At 38.7% G+C, this 16,620-nt stretch overlaps 1 long non-coding RNA gene across 3 annotated transcripts; it reads right to left on the bottom strand.

Moving 5' to 3' along the window:
- Positions 1-311: 311 nt before the first annotated feature.
- On the bottom strand, positions 312-13,770 carry LOC142053652 (uncharacterized). 3 transcript variants are annotated; one of them, XR_012659292.1, is made up of 5 exons: positions 12,890-13,770; positions 12,235-12,360; positions 10,425-11,554; positions 8,257-8,726; positions 312-1,474 (listed from the first exon to the last, which is right to left on the bottom strand). It is a non-coding gene; the product is annotated as an uncharacterized LOC142053652 (long non-coding RNA). The 3 variants fall into 3 exon arrangements; XR_012659291.1 differs by having other exon boundaries at positions 8,390-8,726; positions 12,890-13,768; XR_012659290.1 differs by lacking the exon at positions 312-1,474 and having other exon boundaries at positions 6,545-8,726; positions 12,890-13,765.
- Between the last annotated feature and the right edge of the window lie 2,850 nt (positions 13,771-16,620).

Below are 16,620 nucleotides of genomic sequence, written 5' to 3'. Positions count from 1 at the left end.
AGTGTTCAGAACAAAAAATTGAAATATCTGAATTCAACCACAGAATTTCCGGAAACCGTATAACATCTGGGTGCTGAGTAAACTTGAGATCACCCAACCATCATTTGGCCATTAGTTCTACAAGTAAAACCTTACTAGCTTCTGTAAGTCTGAAGTAGTACTTACTCTTTCAAAGCTCTTCTGGATGGTGAAAACCAGAAAATGAACATTTCATAGAGGTAAAATAGTAATTTTGAACTTCCCCTGATATTTATGTGGATAAGAAGCAAGGTTTCTTAAAAATAATGTATCAGGAATAGACAGGACTCTCATTTAACAAACAATATTTTATTTATGATCAACAAGGTTTCTCTTCTTAAAATGTGCCGTGAATGGAGCTGACTGAGTAGCTTTGAGATAGTCTCAATTTTCTTTTCCTACCAGCAGCTTTCACTTAATGTAAAATCACTCTGTGGCTGATACTCAAATACTTTAAATATGTAATTTTCCCAAAACTGAAGTCAAGTTCTTTTGCTGTTTCTCTACTACAGATTGATTAGACTGAGTGTCAGAACTCAATTAAGACCATCTGATGATGGAGCTTGCCTGCAGAAAGTGAGTACATCAATAGCAACAGTAATATTTTGTTTCAGATGGAGAAAGTCTTTCTGTTGAGATTGCACATTTCTGTGTACTGGAATGATTTGGATAGAATTTCACCCCAAAAATCTGAACACTTACATTTTCTATTTCTATGTGCTACAGGGCCTTCAACAAGTTGTTGTAGTGTTGTCAGGCTCTCCTAGGCTCTACTGTATTTTTTTAAATATGACCAGAGTGGAAGTTGATTTTGATGACTGCCTTATTCTTAGCTGGCTGATTTTGGCAAGGATTCCTGCATTTCCATGAAACAACACCACTGGCTTAAAATGAAAATATAGCCTTGAAATTAAAAGTGAACAATGAGTACGACACAATGCTTGAACACAAATATGCTGTGGTGCAGCCACAGAATGAAGCACTCTGTAGGAATCACCATTTTAACCACAAGGGTGAAGACATGTCTGGATTTTTCATAATAACCATCACCAAAGCATCTAAGTGCATCCCAAGTGCATCCCCAATCAACTTTATCAAATACTTTGTTCTTCCTTCCAGACCTGGTGAAGCTTCACTATTCTGGGCACTGATGTACTGTTGCTGGAGAAGAAAGGGGCATCCCAACACCCTGCCAGCTCCTCCACTGCAAAGGGGATTTGTGGAATTGGACAGAGGTGGGGAATGTTCCATCCAGGCCTTGAATAACAGGGTACGGTGAAGTCAAACTGTGGCACAACACAGAATTGAAGAGGGATGTGGTGTGGACACGAGACATCCTCAGCTCCTCACTGACTCACCTTTGCTTCAGAGGCATTTCCAGTCTTCATGTCTGGTGCTCAGTTCATTGGAAGCACCATGTCTCCAGAAGCCAGAAGGATGAAAATACTTGTGGAGCCTTAGAAAAAAATTAGAGAAAATGCCAATAACCAAACCAGTCACCTTCCCAGCCAGTCCTGTCACCTCCTTATTCATTATAAAACACACAAGATACTTGTACTTAAGGAGGAACATTCTGGTTTGATAAATAGAAACCTGAAATATTTGCAAAGGACTACTCTCAGGAATAAGTGTTGCAGGAGGAAGGCCTACAGTTCCAAAAATGCATCACTCCTTGAATGCTACAGTGTGTAGTACAACTTGACCAGGTTTATTTTTTAAATACGCAAGTGTATAAAGTTAATTTCTATTTTGCTCTGAAATTAAGCAAAATCAACCATATTTTTATATGCACTTCTTTATAAAGAATTACTGAGCCCCTAAAATGAAGATTTCTTGTAATTAGAAGAATGTGCTAGTTTTATGTGTCAAAAGTGTGTGAATTAAGAGTTTTTGACTGGACATGAAATCATTAATAAAGGATCATTCTTTTCACAGAACAAAAACGTTAACAGATCAAATTTAAAAAAATAACTACCCAACCCCTTTCTCTTCTACTCCTTTTCTTAAAGACATATTGCGTCTTAATTAGTTAGGGTTGAATTTCTTGAGATTGATAGTATTACCGCTTTAGCAATTCTCCCGTCATGAGGAGAAGTCTATGAAGTCTAGACCGAACTTTACAATGATGCACAGTAAGTAAACAAAAACATAACTTAAAAATTAGAAGAAAATCAGACAGAAAACTTATAATTTTTGGCTGCCATTTCAGTATAGTATAGGCAATGTCCATGAGTACCCTAACTGAATATTTAACTTGTTTTTAACTTATTCTGTAGTGCCATAGAGTCTTTGGCTTTGATTTTGCAGTGGCATCCACCCGAGTAGATCCTTATGGAGTACCCTTCCTGAACGAGAGCTTAGATACTGTAAATCTATCCCAGTCATCCCTAAAGAGAAATTGGACTTTTTCACTGTCTGCACTCAAACCTCAGCACCTCCAGATGTAGCACGCATCGCAGCCTTCACTTCAAAACAGCTGTCAAGAGTGTGTGCCAGACTTTCAACTGTCATGCCATACAGACGGGATCCCACACGACACAGAAATGGCAAAATAGAATTAAATAATGGTACATGATATGAGAAGACAAATGCAATAGAGTTACCAAATGGTAGCAGTCATGCTCACTGACTTTACAAAATTCAAAATTTCTCTGCTGGAGTGAGATTAATACTAGACAGTTCTAAAAATCATGGAGTGAAGATGTAGCTGCATTTGTTGAGAGAACAAAAATAGCTCTACTTGCCTAATGTATTTTGAGAAAGGTGTCCCAAAATTTACGTGGAATGATAACTTGTCTAAAATACCTGTAGTTATTATTTACTGTGTATATAAAGCTCTTCTGTTCATGAGTGATGAGGCATAGTGTAAAACTAGCAGCCTTCACACTGTGGTGTAAAAAAACCCTCTGAAACTGCCTCCATATAGAATCCAGAATGATTTCATCAAATACTAACACTTTTTCTAAATGAAAGCAGAATTTTAGTTAGTAGTACATTCGACGAGGCAGATTAAGCTGACAACTTCCATTAGTAAGACATACAACCATTGTAAAAATCTTCCAAACCAGAAGGTTAGTCTTAAGAAACTAGACACGGATGTTGGCAGGTTCAGCGATATTTTTTCAGCTTTATACAACAGTTCATATGTGCCATTATAAATGACTTAGAAAGTAATATACTGAAATACATACTGATGGCCTGACACTAAAAGAGGCCAAAGAATAAGGAAAATTTAGATCGTCCCAATCAAGTGGTTTTATTTGTCAGATGCTTTGACACCAGAAGCAAACGACTTAAACTGAAACTCGGGTAAATATTAGGAATTAAGTTTTTCACTGGATTTTGAAATTAACACCATCCTAAAATGGCTATTCAAGATATATACTGTGAGAATTATTTTATTACAGATCTATATGGTGAAGCGTTTCATTTTCTGTAATAGCACTGTATGTTATTAGTTATACAGTATCGAATACATTGAGGAAGAGCTCTCTCAGAGGACCCTCTAGTCATTGCTTTTCTACAAGATCAAGTCAGGCCAGATGATCTAATAGTCCCTTGTGACAATAACGTTTATAAATCTATGAAAAAGTTTAATAAAATGTAAGACCGAATATGATCTTGTATTTCTAAGTCTTTTGAGGTTGAACCTTCTCCCCCTCCCTTTTGTGTTTATCTCAAAGTAATTCAGCTATTTATTTCAGATTTTCTTGCATATTTAAGCACACTGGTTGCACTGGTTATCCACTTTTCCGTTATACTTGAATTCAGTAACCTACCAGTCACAATTTCTACTATGGCTGTGGTTTAAGTATTTAAGCTTCTTATAATTATTTCCAAACTTAAATAGAATGTTCAAACCAAAGTATTGGATCACCAAACTTCATCAAAATAATATTTTAAATGAATACTATATAGGCTTTTCCCTACCTCCTCGGTGTACAACTTGCATGTTGTCTTAAAAACTTGTCCCTTGCTCTTAAGTAAGAATCCCATTAACTCCTCATTGGCATAATGCCCTGACAGGTTAGCTCTAAATAATGAAATAATTTTATTATTATAGTATTTTAGGTAAGTCCTGCTAAACAATAAATGTAAATTGAGACACCACCACTTGTTATATTCTTTGTTCCGTACTGATGTAGCCTATCCTTTTATTCCTGCCAAAGAGTACTCATTTTCTTGTTCAGAGTGAGAACTTCCCATGTGCCAAATACCTACTATTTCTTGAGGGTCACCCAAGAAATATTTCACTGTTTCAATATTTCAGTTTTTATTGGGTATCACTCATGTTGGTCAAGGAACTCTGACCACGTTTTCCTAATATGATGGCAAAATTTTATTATAGGCCATCTAAAACTAACATTCTAGTTGCAGGATGGGTTTGTCTTTTTATGTTTTTGAAAGATTTTAGTGACTATGTAAAGCTAATACAAAGTTTTGGTATTTGTTTTGCTTTTTAAATTACTTCAGGGAATATTCTGCAGTAATGAGAAAATTTGTATGTTCAGATGCTACTGCTGAATATCAGTGTAAGAATCTACATAAAGAGATGGACTAAATGAGTTTTCTTTTGCTTTGTATCCACTTAACAGCAACAGGAGGCACTCAAAGAAAATTGTACTTACTTGACTTTTGTATATCAGTTTCACAGACCCAAAGAATTATGTTTTGGTGAGCTGCCAAACCCGGGTTTGGTGCCAGCCTGAGCACTCTGGGTTTATCACCAGCTGACCTGCTGCTGCAATTCTAATGCCCAGTTTCTTGCTATACACTCACTTAAGAATAAGAATCCACAGTCACTGCAGCATATCCACCTTTTCCAAGGTGTAATCCTCAGTTAAAATATGCCTGGAAAAGACTGTAGCCTACAAAGCACCCTAATATTCACCTGACTTTCTACCTGTGCTTACAATCTCCATGAGGTTTTGGAATCACTAACTTTTTATGGGCATCTGTATCTAAACTGACAGCATCCACTGTAGCCTGACACTATCCCAATTGGTTTCCAGCAGAATTCATGCCAGTGGGCACAGTCTGGATCTGATTTGGAGGATGGCGATGGAAATAGGGATTGTTAAAAACACCCCATTATCATATGGTCTGGTAGTTGGCTACAGTGCTGTTCTACAGACATGATTTAGTACAGATGTTTCATTTAAACTCTAGGTTTATAAAGGTACACATTTTTTTGGTTTACTCTGATTATAACCACAGTCTACTCCTCCCCAGTAATCAACTGCTAGAATTTGTCAAATGTTGTCATTTAATATGTGGGTCACTTCCAGTGCTGTGTTTGTTGCGTGGAATGCTCCACTTCCATAGAAACAGATGTTTTAACTTAACAGCAAAAAGAGCTAAACAAGTGCATGTGAAGGCGCTGTGCAAATAACGTGTTTCATTTCTGTTATTTATAGCTGTCCACAGCTATCATAATTTTTTTATTTGAAAATTATTAAATCAATTACAAGAAGTTTATTTGCAGATACTGCCAAGAATGATGCATGCTAGGCAACTGCTTCTGGGGAAAAGTGTCGTCTTCTGGGCCATTACAGAGGCGTTTAAATTAAGTCAATGCATTTCTGAAAGACTACAGTATGTCAGGGTCTATCCACTGAGCTTCAGAACATATGCAGAAAAAAAATGACCCTTTTTAGATCTCCCAACCCTTCCGGCAGATATGCCAGGTGGCAAGGGTGGTGGAGCTAGTACTCACTTAAATCCTCAGCATATTTGAAAAGGGCTAGACCAGCTGAGATGGTGGCTAGAAGAAAGACTCTATGGAGGGGGCTCTGGCTGGAAAAAGGTTGGGCTGAGAGGATGGGTTTGTTCCTTCTTTCAGTGTGATTTGACTGAAATATGTCCCACCTAAACTGGGAATTATGTTTGTATGTTTGTATGAAAAACTAGCAATAGTCTTACCTAGAACGCAAGGGAGAAGTATTTTTTTGAAACACAGAACTATTTATGCATACCACAGTGAAGTAACAAATCAGCCATCTGTGAAATTCTTTGTTTGTTTAAATCCTACCTGACTAGTTTCAGGTCACTGTAGGAGCCACTGATTTTTATAATAAAAGCGATGCTTGAAAACAAGCCATACTGCATACTTTCCAAAGCACAGAGACAGAGTAATTCATAACAGTGCTGTAATATTCCACATCCAGGGGCAGATCACATAAGGGGGGAGCTGCGTGCAGCCAAGGTAAGGGCTGCTAGCTGATGTTGCCTAACATCATTTCCCAAACAAATCCCGTAATTTCTACACTTGAACCATGGGCAAGGCTGAAAAGTACAAACCAGGTAATTCAAAAAGTTCACGTGTTCCCCTTCATGGCTCACCCAAACGCCCTGGATGTGTACTCCACCCACCTATACTGGGGTTTCTGTGCAGAAGACAGAGCCAGTCCAGATGAGAGAAATATCTATGTTTGGAAAGCCTCTGCAAATGTGGGACACAAGAGCAGTAAACAAATCAAATGGGATGCCAGACCAAATGTGTTCCACATTTACAAAAATAACAAAGTTGAGTCAGGAAGCAAGGTTTATGTGTCTTCTCCTCGTACAATCCTTCCCAAGGTACTTTCTTTCAATCCCCCCAAAATTAAACCCAGCACAGACAGCAGCAATATTTGTGAGTACGCAGTATAGACCAAGCACATTGCAAAGCCACTGACAGCTGCACGTGGCTTGGCACAAAACACAGCTCGAAGTGGTGAGCAGGGGTTTCCTCCCACAGTCCTCCTCCACACCCAGGCATGCTCTGAGGGACACAGACGTGCCACTGCACGGCACTGCTGGAAACAAGCGTGCGCACCTCAGCTGCCATGCGCAGTGGACCCAAGCTCAGGAGCCTGGCTGGCAACGTCTTCCCACAAAACTCTCAAATCTCTGCCGCCACCTATGAATTCCTGCGTGGGAACATCTCCAGATCATTTCTTTAGCCATGAGAAGGACCTAGGGAAGCGTGCCTCTGCTCATGTCGGTTCTTGAAAGTCTCTTCAAACATCTTTTTGAGGAACTTGTGAAACCAGGGGAACCAGTGTACCTCTCCTAAACTGGTTACAGAGCATCTGGTAACTCCACAGTTTGCTGTCCAGTACTAGTACTACTATACTATAGCAATAGGAAGCAAGATACAACTGAAAAGCATACAGGCAGTATGGGATAGAACTGTTGTTCAACATCAGATTTACATTAAACGTTAACTGTAAAGAATATAAATTACTGAAATGTTTGTCCAAAGTTTCTAATTAATTTTTCTATGAAAATCTTGATGTGATAAAAAAAATCACCCAGGGCTGCTCATTAAAAGTGTGCTTTAGCACATCTTTAATGAGAGATGGGAATTTTTGAAAGTTGGGAAATCTGGAAGGCTTTTACAGCTCTTTTCACTGTCTTTAAATTGTATATTTAATATCTTCACATAGGAAGTGAGCACAGTCAAACCCAACCCTGCAATAAAGAAAAATAATGTCAGCTGATGTTTTAAAATCCTACTCTTTACACAAAAATAAGTAAGTCATCATGGTTGTTTGGCAGCAGATCAATATGAAGTTATCTTGCATTAATGTATTATATATTAAGGGGTATGGGTATATTATTTATTCAGTTAACTCAGCCCTTTCCCGGACTGCAAGTTTTCTACAAAGCAAGTGCTATAAAACTGTTTTGAACTGATTTTTGTCTTAAGATTAAAAAGTCAATTTATGGTACAATTTACATGAATGAGGGAAGTTATTTAATACTTGAAATTTAGACTTTTATTGTCCACCTGAGTCACCTATCATTATTTTTAGTCTTTGTTGGATAACTTAACCTTTATATAGTGGGCAGAAGGGCCTCATCGATTTACTGGGACTTTCATTCAGTTAGAAGTCTGGTTAAAGAAGGAAGATGTATTATGCTAGCACCAGATAAGCAGATTTAAGGATTACTAGGGCATTACATATTTTTCTTGCTTTCTTAACTAATAAAATCATTATTTTTCATATATATATGGTCTTAATATTTAATATATGCCCTCTTCCTGAACAAATTAGCCAAAAAACCATATTGCAATAAACCCCAACTGATTTAGTAGAGCTCAAAATCCAGAATGCTTTTTCTGAAGGATTGCCTGTGCATTATAGTCACATATATCTTTCTTCCCTTGATACTTTTATTTGCCACTGAGTTAAAGTCTGCAACAAAGGTCTGAGGATCCAACTTTAAATATCAATGAGAAAAAAGTCTTACTCTGCGACGTTAGGTGGGGCCTCTTCCTGCTTTTCTTTCTATTACACCTATTTTCTGTTCACTAGCTAATCCTCAGGACAAACCTAAAAAGCAAGGGAGAAGTCATAGCACACTTGCAGCTTGCCTTCTGTACCTGCCACCATAGCCATGTGTCTTCTACCAAGCACTGCCATGATCATCAACTCTTCTATTTGCTGCAAAAAGTAATGGAATAAAGTATTCTGCAGAAATCCTGGCCTTTTCAGGCATTCCTGTGCTGAATATCCAGGGGTTCAAGGGAGCCTCTTGCCATGCCTGCCTTTTCCATGGGATTCCTTTCACACCTCTGACATGTGCCCATGCCTTCAGGGCGCAGGTCTTTGCTCACTTCTTTTCTTGACTTTTTAATCATTTTATCTAGATTTATATCCTTTTGCTGAGTTCCATAAATGTAATAAGCTGTGCATTGCAAGCTCCAGTATGTTCTTGATCTGAAAGACAACCAGGCAAAAAGAGACCTGGTATGAAAAGCATTTTGACAAGGCAAAACTATCCTGTGACAGTAACTTAACACCTTTGTGTAAAACTGAGTTTATCTGTCACCCCTACCGTTTCTATTCAGTTGGTTTCTATTTCTTGTCTTCTTCAGTTACCACCACTCATACTGTTATTTTGCAGGAAAGAGTTAGATACAGGAATAAAAAGGATCTGTGCATATGTGTCTGTCATCTCAGCAAAACCCTCCTCCCACTTGCAGCATGTGCTTGCACACAACACATGGATGAGGAAACTCATCTCCTCTGGCGAGCACTGGACCACGTCCCTGGGAGGGGAAGCAGCGAGCCATGCGTGGGAGGTATCACCAGCAAAAAGTACCAGCTGAAACCCAGCGGCTGCAGGCTTTGACTCACGTCTGCTGCTACTGCGCACCTTGCACAGCCCCGCTCCCAGAGCACCACCTGGCAAGTACTGACATAAACGTTTAAAACTAACACACGTGACCGATGGATGAATCAACTTGCTTTTCCTCCATTACCATATTTAACACACGTTCGCTGAATTGCAAGATTCAAGACTCCAGGCACCTCCTTGAGCCCTCTTCACCCACCCCAACCACATATAGCTCTCAAAAATATATAATTACTGTCATTGGGACAGTGGTGCAACCCATATGTAGATAAGTTTATATGCTAAAAACTTCAGTTCATTAAAATCAATGGAAGATCTAAAAAAAAGTTAAAAAAAAATGCAGGACAAAGAGTAAAGTCAGGTGAAGTCCTGGATGAAAGATCTTCGAAATCTGAGTTTTGTTTTCTTCAGGCGTTTTACCTTTCCCAGGTAAAGGTTTTGTGTTCTGGGAAAACGCATTTGTCCTAGTGCTGCGTGCTGAGCCCTGCCAGCCCGAGCACTGCAGCCCCCTGTAGCGATTCTCCTAAAACCCAAATCCTCACTTGATCTGCCGCACTGTCAAGTCTGGTAGTGCTGCGGTTGCTTTGGTGGGAAGATCAAGCAGTTAATTCACAAGAGGTAAATTAACATTTTCTAAAATACCTAAAAAGACTGAGGAAAAAGGAATTTTTTTTCAATTTCTATTTAGAATTTCAGAAATGATCTTGTCTATTAAAACGCACACGGAGCTAAATGCTGGTTCGTTGAAATTGGCATATCTGGGAAAAACCTCAACTGGACAAAAAAATCCACAAAACCAGTATTTCAAAACCAATTGCTTTCATGCTAGAAAGCTGTCATTTAGAGGGTTTCAGGGTAGTACTTTGTGATGTTATATTTGGTATTTTATTTTACATTATTTTATTATGCCTTGTTAAAAGCAGAAGAGTTGCTTTACATTTTCAGAATCCTTAAAGATATTATCACTAATCTCATGCATAATTTTCACTGAAACATCTTTTATTTCCTTCCTAAGCCGAAAGACCTTGTGATTGATAATGAAAAAGCAGGGCACATGGCATGTGCATAATATACATTACCGTTACTATACCTGAATAAAGCAAAAGTAAAAATTATACAAAATTAATATAGTACACTGCAAAAATTATTTTTAAAATGTACATTAAATTTTACAACACTTTCAATATACTTTGCATCAAAATAAAATTTAAAGGAAATATTTCAATATAATCTAAAGCAACATTTTAATAAAAAATATTTTGTGAAAAATTTCTACTCACTTCTATAAGGAGTAATCAGGAAATACGCTTAACTATTCATTCAAGAATTAGGAGATACAAACATCCACTTCTCTTTTATTATTTATCTGGCAATAGGAATTCCTGTAAATTGATGTTATTCACTTTTACTTCCTGTAAAATAGTATCAAATGATAAAATATATAAAAATCAAAAATATTATAAGATGAAACTGAGGGAAATATCTCAACTTAATACAACCGTTTTCCTAAACCTAAATCTGGAATTTCTGGGGTTTATAAGAGATACAGAAACATGGATAATTTTTATCATATTTCTTCTGGAAAACTCATTTTACCTGTTTGGGGTACAATGACAAGCTCAAAATTCCACGGGATGCCAAAATGCCAGTTTCCACTGCCAGAAAATTAAAGCTCTAACTTTTGTTTGATGGATCTTTGGTTTCCGCCCCACTGAGGAACCGAGACCTCAGCGCGATTACTCATCTCCCTGTCTCGTTTTACAGAGGTGCAATGAAACATTGATTTCTTTATGCATTTTCACTTAGGATGCTAGCGTTCAGGTGTTAACCTGATCCTTGTTTTCACTTCCATGGCTGCAGAGAAACATTTTATCCTTTTAAAGGAGCGGACTAAATGCTTCTCTCACACTATTTTTTGTTCTGATCTCTTGTGATTACATCTGTAATCTTTTCATCTCCCACATAGTCTTCCCAGCACATCACAACGCAGGAGATGGCACATTCTGGCTGGACTATGCAGCTGCAGCCCACAAAGCCCCTCAAAATGCTTTTGAGCAACAGCCACCATGTGAGACATGAACAACAATAGGTATGAAATTCTCTGCAGCTATAATGCAGGCAATATTTGAAATTACATTCAGAACTCCAATTTACAGGCAGCTCACACAGTGAGTACATGCTTCACGCAGGCTCTGCTCAGGGTTTTCCACAGAAAGTACCTCCAGCCATATTATCCATCCAAGATGCATCATCGCAGTTCCCCCCAACAAAATCAGAACTGCAGCTGAGCTCTCATATGTATTGTCTCCTCTATGGAAAATCCATTCTGGTCACATTCTCCTTGTGATGTTGACAACAGGGCTGGGTTGCCCAGCAGCAGGAGGAATTGTATGGGCTGTGGTCAGTCATACTGCAAAAATCAAGCAAAAAGCAAACTCCTCCTTGCACCCAGAGTTAAAATGCTATGTCCAGGAATGCAAATATTTTCCCACCCTGTTTTATTTATAGGGCCACAAAAATGATCAGGGGGCTGGAGCCCCTCCCCTACGAGGACACGCTGAGAGAGTTGGGGTTGTTCAGCCTGGAGAAGAGAAGGCTCCAGGGAGACCTTATTGAGGCCTTCCAGTACTTAAAGGGGGACTGTAGGAAGGATGGGGGCAACCCCTTTAGCAAGGCCTGTTGTGACAGGACAAAGGGTAATGGTTTTAAACTAAGAAAGGGTAGATTTAGACTGGATATAAGGAAAAAAATTTTTACAGTGAGGGTGGTGAAACACTGGCACAGGTTGCCCAGAGAGGTGGTAGATGCCCCATCCCTGGAAACATTCAAAATCAGGTTGGACGGGGCTCTGAGCAACCTGATCTAGTTGAAGATGTCCCTGCTCACTACAGGGGGGTTGGACTAGATGGCCTCTAAAGGTCCCTTCTAACCCAAACCATTCTATGATTCTATGATTTATCTCTAGTACACTAGTATCAATAAGTTTCTGTTTCCTGTTAGAACTCAGTTCCCTGAATACCCAGTTCCTATCCTATAGGTCTGCTCCTATATGCTCTGCTTTCCCTCCCTGAGAACAAAATATATCTGTACCAGGAGCCTCCATGTTCTCTAAGCCTCCTTTGCAACTGCTGTCTGTGTTTGCCGACATTGCCTAGCATGTGGTCTCCTCATGAAGAAATGCATGTTCGTCTCCTGTTTGACAACTCCAAGCATCCTCTGGAATTAAATAACAAAATTAATGAAACTGAAAATGTGATAGCACTCAATTTTTCCGACTCTATTTTCTAGTTGTCCATTCATACCATAATTCAATTCTAATTAAAATCTTGCAAAGTTTTCAGACAATCTTATCTCCTTGGGAAATGTTTTTACTTAGCAATAATGCCAATTTAAAACTAATTTCCTGAAATGTCTTACATTTCAAATCCAAAAGAATAATTTCAATGAAAATAAGTGGTTTACTGTTTTAGGAACTTATGAACCCATGTTGATAAACAAAGGATTCAATGAAAATGAATGAAAGCTGAAAAGATATGAAGTGCTCATGGATGCAACATAACTTTGCTTCCCAAACCATCATCGTGAAGTAAAGCCAAAAGGAACCCAGTAGGATTCTCCTAAGCTCAATAAGCTTTAGATTGGATCAAATTAGGTATGAGTCAGAAGTTCTCCATGCTCACTCCAGAGCTGATTTCTACTCTCCATTTTCCCAGGATGAAAAAATGATTTATCTTTACAGACTCACAGAACATCTACTGGAATCAAGCCTTCGGAGGGTGAGGAGCACGTCTGCAAGACAACAGCGTCCCAGTGCACCCGTCAACAGTACAGGGAAGGGAGAGCCAGGGAAACGTCTCCTGCTATGAAAACAGAAACACTACAATCTCACTTTGCTTGTTATGGAAGCAAGGCCACCGTCTTTCCTACCTTTGAAAAATAAGAAGATGAATCATAAATGTTATTATTTGTTCTGATAGTTATAATATTCTTCAAACCTGAAATTTGGGCTGATCAGGCATTCTGGCTTCACAATTTTTCTTAATTTCTATGCAAAAATGAATTACACACGTGCACTTGGAGTAACCAGAATTATCCCGCTGTGTGGCTGCAGGCAAAGGCAATTTCCAACAAGTCAGTTCCAATGTCTGACTCTTATTTTTACCTGTAGTTGATCTATCAGCTGGTGGTCCCAGCACAGATCCATGGGTTTTGCTTGCTTTGGTAGTTCATCACATGCAGAACCCAGTTAAATTCCAGTTAATGCAGGTTCAGACCTCCTTTGGAGAAGTCAGCCAGGGAAAGCTGTATTTCCTGCCAGCGGGGCACTGCCCGCTCGGCACTGCGTTTAATGGCCTTTTGTAAAATTCAGTAGCTGTCTCAAGAGTTCAGAAGAGAAATATGAGGCTTTCATTCAACAAAGTAATTTGATTACTTAGAAATCAATCCCTTGCTAGGATTCGATAACTGCAGCAAAATTTCCTACGAAATTTGACAGAAACTCTACCTAAATCAATCTATAAGCTTGTGTTTAAGCACTTTGTTAAATGAAGACTTAAGCAGAGGAAGACAGTGTCTGTGTGCTCTTCTTTGGGAACACTTCAAATTAGGTTTGCATACTGTTTCCTAAATCAGAACTATCATCTGCAGAAAAAGAGAAACTATGGAAATTTCTCATGCTGGAAACTGTTTCCAAGCCATATTTTTCTTGAACAAGACTCTAAAGTTGTATATTACAACTAAAGTTGAGTTTAAATATTTTCGGTCTTAAGGAGTCTAAATGTTGCCAGTGTGCTTAGCAAACTAATACTGGAATGCTTGTAATCTCCAATTTGTTTACTGCAAGTGTGTTTTCTGAAAATTTTGCTTTTGCTTCTTACATATTGGCATCTCTAGCTTCTTTTTTTCTTTTTAAAATTTTTATTATTAACTATATGTATGCAGGAAAAATCCTTGTATGTTTAGAAGCTCTAGCTCTTCTTTAAGTTGTCATCGTTTTTGTGGAATAGGGTTATTTTAAGAATAGGAGTTAATATGAAAGCATCAGACTTGTGTCTCTTTCCCTCTGCTGCTGCTAACTCTGCATCTAAATCACCGCTGTCCTGCACAGCTTGGAATGTTTACAAGATATAACGCGGATTTTCCTTATGGCATGCAGAGTCAGCCCAAGAGTTGGGATTTAATGCTGTGCATAGATTTTATGCAGGGATGGACAAATTTCACCAGAAGTAAAAGACAAGAGCAAACCCAATTACCTGTGTAACCCTGCGTATGCTGCCGGCTTGTCTCAGTTCAGCAGATGAAAGCACATGTATTTAGATGAACACCTGCAGTTTAGTGGTGGTTAAAAAATTTGTAAAATGTGCCAACTGTGTAACACTTCATTTGTTCATTTTTTCATTCAAGCTAAAATTACACTGTTTTGTTCTGTAACACACTGCCGATGGAAAGGCTGTGTTCTCAGTGAGACATTGTATTTCCCAGCGAGTCCTTACACCCAACAAGACTTTTTTGTGATCTAAACACAAAATATTCATTTCCTTGGAGAGCCAAAGGCGATCATATTTGGGTCCAGCCTTCCGAGGTGCAGTTCAGCAGTGCTTCCCTCAGTCTTGCCATGAAGGAGCTTTGCATGCAAAGACCAAGACACCACAAGATGCTAAACCACCACCAGCTTGCTCTCAGTGGAGAGCAGCTTGCAGCAAGTGCTGCTGTAAAGCTGATCACACCTCCTTTTAAGCATGGTGCATAATAATGTTGTTTTTCATAAAATTATGAACTATTAAATCTGCGTGACATATAGATGAGAGAAGAAATGTTCACAGGCCCACTGTAATTTATGAACATGTGGTGCACAGATGTTACGTGCGATTTTTTTTCCCTTTAGTTTTGAAAATTTGGATTACATTTTCTCTCCTTCTCTCATGTTCAAACTCTGTACTTGATGCTTTATTAGATGTCTCAGCAGGGTAAATGGATGATTAATAATTGCCGATGACAGAAATTTGTTTTCTATAAACTGTGGCGTGAAAGATAAATGTGATGGGAACGGTCCTACCTATGTATGGATGCTTATGACAGCTAAGCCTTAAAGAAGGCTGGCTGTGTCAGGGTTACCCGTGATTTATGGGAATGTCACCACTGTCCCTAGATATGGAAAAGCTCTTGCAATTTCTCTTATTGTAATCATCACTTTTTCTTTAGATACCAGGGGGGGTGGGGGGGGGGCGGGGAGGGGATGGATATCATGGATGTGTGGAATCCCCCAAAAAAAAGAAAAGAGAAGGAAGGAAAGAAAGAAACAAAAAGTTAACTTCTTTGGGGTCAGGAAATGTTCCATAAAACCCTCAAGTCCTGATACCAGGACCATTAGTGCTTTTTTTCAGAGTAGTACACGCTATGTGCTGCCATCTGTTCAAAAAACGTGTAGACGTGGCACTTCAGGACATGGTTTAGGAGGCATGGTGGTGTTAGGTTGATGGTTGGACTTGATGATCTTGGAGGTCTTTTCGAACCTTAATGATTCTATGATCTCTCAATTAACCCATGAGAACAAACTGTCAAAAGGAGACCATGGTTTGCGTGTGCCAGGACCCAGGGCTGAACTAGCCATTCACTGCAGACTCTAGTCCCCACTTCACTGTTGTATTGTGAGGAAAATCAAACAGATGGTTCTGAATCCCTTCTGAGCAGAGATGAGCCACGCTGTCCTGATCTGGATCCTGCAGAGCTATATACCAAGGTAAGGTTTTACTTTGAGACCGTTTCTTTTCTAATGAGAAGTGGCTGGCCACAGCAAGTTAAAACCAATTTCCAGTCCTGTGCATTCAAGGAAGAGATTTTAATGGATCAGGTAGGTCGATTGACAGGAATAACTCACAGCAGTGGGCAAGCTGAAAGCCTTCCCTCATTGTGAAGCCTACCATATTCTAAAATAGAAAATCCTCATTTGCAGAAATACATCACTTCTGTTTCTTCAGGTCATATTTGCTGGATAGATGCAAAAAACCCCAACAATTTTCTTAGTAGTTTTTTCTAATTTCTTTAGGTCTTCTAAAATCTTACATAACTGTTGCCATTGTGGTATTCATTTGTTTCTAATATCAACTATTGATAACTGCAGAACCCTGAACAGAATAGGAAATCCTATACGCAACAAAGTATACCAGACAGGAACAGAGGTGAAGAAGAATGGTTGAAACATAACTATAACAGTTGAACAAAGGAAATTTGCCTTACAAATATATAACAATTTCTTTCATAACTATAGTAGTACTACGTGTGCTAAACAAATTACAATCTATTACTCATTATTCTATAATAGAGGTCCTTTTCAATGTGTGAGCAACTACTGATAATACCTTTCTCACTCAAAACTTCTGTTCTGCAAAAAAAGAAATGTTCTGGAAACTTTCATTTCTCCTGAAGTTAAATAGTTTAAAAACTACTACAAATTTCTCAGACTCTTACTGTTACAGT

Source organism: Phalacrocorax aristotelis, chromosome 2 (assembly GCF_949628215.1).
Source record: "Phalacrocorax aristotelis chromosome 2, bGulAri2.1, whole genome shotgun sequence".
Lineage (NCBI taxonomy): Eukaryota > Metazoa > Chordata > Aves > Suliformes > Phalacrocoracidae > Phalacrocorax > Phalacrocorax aristotelis.
The sequence above is the reverse complement of the archived record's forward strand: the minus strand, read 5'-3'. Positions and strand labels throughout refer to the sequence as shown.